This window comes from Emydura macquarii, unplaced genomic scaffold (assembly GCF_026122565.2).
Source record: "Emydura macquarii macquarii isolate MOO-44397 ecotype Brisbane River unplaced genomic scaffold, CSIRO-AGI_Emac_v2 contig_2205, whole genome shotgun sequence".
NCBI lineage: Eukaryota > Metazoa > Chordata > Testudines > Chelidae > Emydura > Emydura macquarii.
The window spans coordinates 15,595,896-15,601,989 of NW_027132342.1; positions in this window are offsets into that span (position 1 = coordinate 15,595,896).

The window sequence follows — 6,094 nt, forward strand, 5'->3', positions numbered from 1 at the left end:
GGGAGGGAGGAAGTGGAAGAGAGAACGTTACTCAAACATCCCCCCCACTCCAGCGTAGTCCAGGCTGCTTGCTGAAGGCGGGGCATGTGTGAGTGAGCGTGCAGAAAGCTGGTGTCATGCCCCAGATGGCTCAAGCAATTTTTTTTCTACGCTTCCTGTGCCCCAGCTTTGAACAGCAGGGGATGCTGTGCTGCTTCCAACCAGAGGTTAAATTAAGGAGGAGAAAGGGGGACCCTCATTCCCTCACCTTGGCAGAGAGCTTCCCCAGAACTCCTTTTTCTCTCGGGTGGGTGCATTGAGGTCACCAGGCAGGGCAATCTGTTGTGGGAACAGGAGCTGGCTCCTGGCGGAGGAGTTTCAAGGCCTCCCCACCTTCCTGTCGTCAGGTAAGAACGGTAAAGCATCACAGAGAAAGGTGAACAAGGAACGTTACTAGAATCAGGAAAGCAGCATTATCTCTAGGCTACTGATGCTCTGCCTCTCCCTCTGCTTCACTGCTGAGCTTCTACCTAGAGCCTTCCCCACTCCACCCTCCTGCCCAGCTTGCTACTTTGAAGGCTGAGCAGCACACATATCCTCATGCTCACCTGTATGTGAAGCAGCAGTAGCAGCTCCTGATGGAGGAAGAAGAGGTGTCCCAGCCTGGACAAGTCTCCTATCCATCTCCTTTCCCCTAACATAAGATCTATCTGTCCCAGCTACGTTCTTATACTGTGTCTGTCACTGTAGTATCTAAGTGCCTCCTTGGCTGGCTTCCTCTGTCTTCTGAGAAGAGGACAGTGCCATGTTATATGGAGTCACAGTCCATCTTAAACAGGAGACATTTATTAAACAAGTCAGCTACAACTACAGCACAACCAGGCTTCTGCCCAGTTTGAATTCCAGCATTGTCTCCTTTGTTTACCAGGGACCACCTCCTGCCTGGAACGCTATACAATCCACATAGACATCTAGTGGCTGAATAGTATAACTGCAAGTGATCATATTACAGACTCCCTTCCAGTCAATTTGCCCTGTACTCCTGAGCAGGTGGTCTCCCTTCCACCCAATGAGCTTGCATTCTTCCTAAAAAAAGGGCCCCTCAGCTGGCTGGTAGGGATGTGGTTATAAAATAAAAGGGGAAATCAGCTTAATCTGTGAAACACACACACACACTCCGTGGAGGGACAAAATGTGAGCCATCCAGTACAAATGTAACAAACCAAATAATGCAGGGCTTGGCAGTTCATTAGTTATGTAAGCATCTCAGATCTCCTGCCATTGTCCCGGTCAGCATCACATGCCCTGAACAGGGCAGGACAGACCCTTGGATGCTGGGTCTCAGCAGATGCTCTGTGCCTCCTTCACAGGTGGCCCAAGGACTCCTTCCCGGTAGTCCGTACAATGCAAGGTCTTGAGAACCAAGTGTTGTGGGGGCAGGGACTGCAGTGTTACCCACTCTACCAGCCAGCCTCGCCACCCTCATTGGAATTTCAGTCTGCCCGGTTGGGGGGGGGAAGGAGAGGAGCCCGCTCTGATTGGCTGCTTCTGGGAAAGAGCAGCCAATCACAACTGCTGTGGCAAACTGGCAGAGATTTCCCCCTACTCCCAGCAGCCAAAGGAGTTTTTGGGTAGGGGAAGGGTGATGAGAAGGATTAGCCAACACCATTCTCGCAGCGGGGGGGAGGGACTAGAAAGCATCTAGCAGCTCAGGGCGGTCCTTCGCCCTCTTCCCTCCCCTCCTATGAACAACGGGTCGGTCTGCTCTCTGCACCGCCCCCTTCCAGTCCTTCCTGTGAACAAATGGGTGGGGTCTGCTCTCTGCTCCTCCCAAGTTCTCCCTTCTCCATTCCTGGTGCCTCCAAAGCCTGGGAGGGGGCGTGGTAGAAGCCTGGAGCTGCAGGAGGAGCAGTGGTGCACTGAGGGGCAAGGGGCAGGTGTGAGAGTGGGGGGGCACAGAATTAATTAGACTTTTTGAGCACCATCAGGCAGCCCTGCCATGGGGACAAAGGTTATCTTAGTGTATAAACGTATCACATCCGGCCCCCCCCCCCCCCCCACACACACTACGCTGGGGCTGAGCAAGGGGAGTTAAAAAATCATCTGACAAACCAAACCCACTATATTAACTATAAAAAAAAATCTCATGATTTGAGGACTAATCTCCTGGTTGTTGGGGCATCTGACTCACAATTGTTGACCTTTGGGGTTAGCAAGACTGGGCTTGGGAGGAAACGGAGTCCTTTGGAAGGTCTTTCTCCCGTGTTCTGCCTCCCACAGCGGCCGGTAGTTGACCTTTCCCAGGGAAGCGCAGGAATCCCTGCAGGATAACCTGCCCCCGGGGGAAGTTTCTCCTTAACCTCCAGTTGCTAGTGGTTGGCATTAGTGCTAAATTTCTGGTTTGTTATTATAGGTAGAGCTACCAGCTGTGGCTATGTCTACACTACAGCTGGCACGTGTAATTCCCAGCTCAGGTCGACATACATACTGTAGCTCTGCTGGGCCTAGCATGCTGAAAACATCAGTGTGACGGCAGCCCCGTTGGAGATATTAGAGGTATATTCAGTGGGCTAACCCAAGCCACTGTCCATGCTCCCGTAGCCACGCTGCTATTTTTAACACACTAGCAGCTCAAGCAGAGCTAGCACGTACATGTAGGGTGACCAGATGTCCTGATTTTATAGGGATAGTCCTGATATTTGGGGTTTTGTCTTATATAGGTTCCTATTACCCCTCACCCCCTGGCCTGATTTTCCACACTTGCTATCTGGCCATCTTACCTATATGTCTACCTGAACTGGAAATTACACCTCTGAGCTGCAGCGTTCGCGAACCCTGTGGCTCCAGGCATAGGAGCTGAGAGCTGGGACACTGTCCCTCCTGCGCTCTAAGTGCTCCCTCTGCTGGCACCTAGGCAGGATGGAGGAGAAGGAGAAAGCTGCAGGCTGCCTCAAATACAAAGGAGGGTGGGGAGGAAGGAGCAGGAGCAGAGGGGGTCAGAAGATGGGGGGGACAGGAGCAAGGGTGGGGTGGGGCAGGAACAAAGGATGGGGGATGAGAGGAGCCGTGGAGATTTGAGGATAAGAGTAGAGCAGGGTGGGGAACATGTAAAGGGGACAAGGGCAGGAGCCAGGGAAGGATTGGCGTGCAGGGACAGGAGTTGGACAAAGGGAGAGCAAGCAGGAGCCAAGGGGTTAGCAACAAGGGAGGGGCAAAAATGGGGATAAAGGTAGGAGATGCTGGGAAAGAAACATCTAAAACCACTGGAGATCACTCCCCCGCAGAACCGGAAAGTGCACAGAACCCAGGATTCCAGAGTTTCAGCATGCCTCTCCTGTCTAATAAATAGCTGTGAAATCCCCTGGTAAAGTCTGTGTCTCCATCTCCCTCTAGCGGCAGGTCCACAGAGACAATAACAGCCTTCTACAGCTACTAGTTATTCCATTACTTCAAGAGATAGAGGAGTGTGCTGTGGTTCTAATCCCAGCCCTGGTGATGACCTGAGGGTGGTCGGTACAGTTCCATGTGAGGCTTTTAATTTTTTTTTAAATTTAGAAAATTACATCCAAAAAATCTGGACTAAAAAAAATGAAGGTTTGCAAAGCCAAGCGCTCCCGTGTTAAGAAAGGCCAACACTAGACTAGGAGAATTAGTGGCACCTGTCCCCTGGACACCTGCAAGCAGAGGTACCTAGGGCTTGGTGTCCCATTAGCGGACCAGGCTTATATCCTGGAATTACTTGGCACAGCTGCATCCTCAGCAAGCCGTGATTTGCCCTGTGCCCCTCTCCAGCCACCAAGGGGTGCTCATGGACAGGGTTTCCTTCGCTGTCCGTGAGAGGGGGAAGGGGAGGCTGGCTTCTGGCATTTTTTGTTTCTCTCACAGAGTTTGAGGAAGAAACCGGAGGAGGAGGAAGAGAAATGTGTCAGTGTGATGGCGTTCCTCTGCCAGACTCACAGGGGCCCTGCTGTATCATCTCTGCAGCTTTGTGACCCATGGGAGATGGGGTTGCTGCAGAACCCAAAAGGGAGCAGGGATCAGACAGTGGAGGATATGGGGATTCAAATATGAGGCTTCCCCAGCCTGCAAATCCAAGGGAGGAGAGAAAGTTGAATTATCCCCTTGCTCCCCTTTCCTGTCATCCCAGATGTCACCCTGACCCACCTCACAACTGTCATCCCTTCCCTTCCCTGTTACCTCAGTGTGCCCTGTCCTATCAGCCCCGACAGCTCCCCATGCCCTGGAACAGCATCCTGTCAGCAGAGCACATGTGGCAGAGGAGAAGGGCTCTTTGGGGAGGGAGCTAGGAATGACTGGGAAGGGGAGCTCCTAACCCAGGACAGAGATATGGGGCAAAAAGGAAGTGGGAGCAGCTAAGGAGGCCAGGGGGATGGGAAAGGGGAGTGGGAATAGAACAGGAGAGGGTGTCTTGCATCCTGACACAGTAACATAAGGGAGAGGACTCTACCCAGTACCGGAAAGATATGTGTACCCAGGGCTCAAATGGCAACTTCTTCACAAGGAAGGAGGCAGCCTTCCCCATCCCATCCTGCCCTGAGGGACTGGTCCATCCTTGACTCTGCATGTTCAGCATGTGCAAGAGGACAGAGTGACAGGTTGCAGCCCCAGCTTAGGCCAAGAGCAGCCCCAACTCTCTTCCCCTTTTGCCTGACTCACTTCCCCATCGTCTCAGCTTCCTATCCACTGCCTTCTGCTTTTTGTTCTTCTGTTACTTCCCCCCCACTCCTGCTGCTCTTTCCTCCTCTTCCTCTCGTGGTCCGTGGTCTTTGATTGACTGATATGTATGTTTCAGAAGAGTGGGTTGAATGAAGACGTAAGGTCACTAGTGAAATGAGTGCTGCGGGTTCTCAGACCAGTCGTTCCTGGATGTTTAGCTGTGTCACAGAGATTTCAGAGGATTCCCCAAGACTGGCAGCCTCCAATCAGGAAAGAACCTGGAACTGGAATAGCAGAGGGTGCACTGACAAAGTTGGTGAGGTGGCGAAGAGTGAGGGGACCCACAGGGCAGAATTGAGGGGCACTGGCAGAACTGGGGGCAGAACGGAAGTAGCACAGAGTACTGCAGGGCATGAGTGAGATGCTCTGGCAGAGCTGTAGGAATGGGTGGAGGAGAAGCCTGACAGTCACTGGCCCATGTTGTGCTCGACTTCAGGAAGGGTGACATTGTCTCACAGTCCTGATCCATAAGTCTGACAGAGAAGTAAGCAAGGAGTCCTGTGGCCAGGCAGCCAGATCACTTCTACAACGACCTGCATATGTCCTTGTGAATCCCTTGCTCTGCTTCTTCATGCAAGAGGATCTCGGAACGTTCATGCCAGCTGCCGAGTTCCCCCTGGGGGCACCATGCCCTCCCCTCCCTCCGCTTCAGAGCGTGCCAGGGCCATTGCATACAATAGATATTGTACGTGGCAACCAAGCGCAATTAGTTCAAGGGGAAGTGTGCAGCCTTCCAGGGCGGGGGGGGGGGGGGAAGGGGAAGAGAGAGCTTGACACTCTGACAGTTAAAGTGCTCTATGTCTTGCGAGAATAGACACAGCACAGGCAGGATCAGGAGCAATGGACGCTCACTCTCCACAGCCCAGTCAGTCCTGGCTAGGGCCAGTTTGGGATGGGAAGAAAGGAGCCTGGCTTGGATACAAGTCCCTCCGCTGTCAGCACCAGGCAGTGTGGGACCCGACACATGCAGATTTTGGAATTCTCACCCACCCTGCCACCTATTGCTGATTTATTTCTGGAGCTTCGAGCTGAGGGCGAGGGAACCTTTTTCCCCAGCATAAAATCATCCCATAAACAAGGTGGTTGTTTGAGATGCTAACTTTCCTCTTCCTTTCTCCCCAGAGCATTCTGGGTAAAACCAGAGGACAGTGACTCTCGGGATCAACCCCCCAGCAAAGAGCCAAATGGCTGCCCATGTTTAAATAACTTGGCTTCTGCTGGTGGCTCTGTTCATTTTATTTTTAGGAAATAACCAAAAGGGGTTTGCGTGTTCTTAGCAGCATGAGTTCATCAGTGCCTTCACCAATATGAGCAAGAGGGGGAGGAGATGTGGGTGGAGCCACTAGACAACATAGTCCAGCCAGCTGACACACTTTTA